This window comes from Rutidosis leptorrhynchoides, chromosome 4 (genome assembly GCF_046630445.1).
Source record: "Rutidosis leptorrhynchoides isolate AG116_Rl617_1_P2 chromosome 4, CSIRO_AGI_Rlap_v1, whole genome shotgun sequence".
Taxonomy (NCBI): domain Eukaryota; kingdom Viridiplantae; phylum Streptophyta; class Magnoliopsida; order Asterales; family Asteraceae; genus Rutidosis; species Rutidosis leptorrhynchoides.
In genome coordinates this window covers 255,753,446-255,754,250 of record NC_092336.1, presented here as the reverse complement: position 1 = coordinate 255,754,250, position 805 = coordinate 255,753,446, and the positions used below count along the sequence as shown (strand labels likewise).

The 805-nt window shown below is 39.4% G+C and overlaps 1 non-coding gene across 1 annotated transcript; it reads left to right on the top strand.

The window, feature by feature from the left end:
- Positions 1–368: 368 nt before the first annotated feature.
- LOC139845753 (small nucleolar RNA R71) lies at positions 369–475 on the top strand. Its single transcript, XR_011758511.1, has one exon. It is a non-coding gene; the product is annotated as a small nucleolar RNA R71 (small nucleolar RNA).
- The last annotated feature ends 330 nt before the right edge of the window (positions 476–805 follow it).

Below are 805 nucleotides of genomic sequence, written 5' to 3'. Positions count from 1 at the left end.
TCTCTCTTTGTTCCATCATTTGCTCAATGTGACACTCTTTCGTTAAGTGTGGTCCACCGCATTGCTCACATCTGATTCGTATTACGTGAATATCATTAGTCATCTTTTCCATTCGTCTCTCGAAAGCATCTATTTTTGCGGAAATAGAATCAAAGTCATGGCTAGAATCGGCTCTAGTCGCTTTAGATGAACGAAAGATATCTTTTTCCTGATGCCACTCTTGAGAGTGGGAGGCTGTGTTATCAATGATCTTGTGAGCATCAGTTGCGGTTTTCTTCATAATGGAACCACCAGCTGCTGTGTCGATGTCTTTTCGTGTAGTAATATCGCATCCTTGATAGAATATTTGTACTATTTGATAAGTGCCTAAACCATGTTGAGGACATCCTCTCAACAACTTTCCAAATCTTGTCCATGCCTCATATAGAGTTTCATTTGGCTTTTGTGTGAACCTAACAATTTCTCCTTGAAGTCTCACGGCTTTAGATGCCGGAAAGAATCTTTTAAGAAATTTCTCAACCAAAACATCCCATGTGTCAATCGCCCCTTCAGGTAAGGATTCTAACCAATCTTTGGCTTCTCCCTTTAAAGTCCAGGGAAACAACATGAGATATATCTGTTCATCCTCAACTTCTCTGATTTTGAATAGAGTATAGATCCTATTAAAGGTTTGAAGATGTTCGTTTGGATCTTCTTTTGGCGTACCACTATATTGGCATTGATTAGTTACCATGTGTAGGATTTGTCCTTTGATTTCATAATCTGGCGCATTAATATCTGGCTTAATAATGGCGTGACCTTGGCC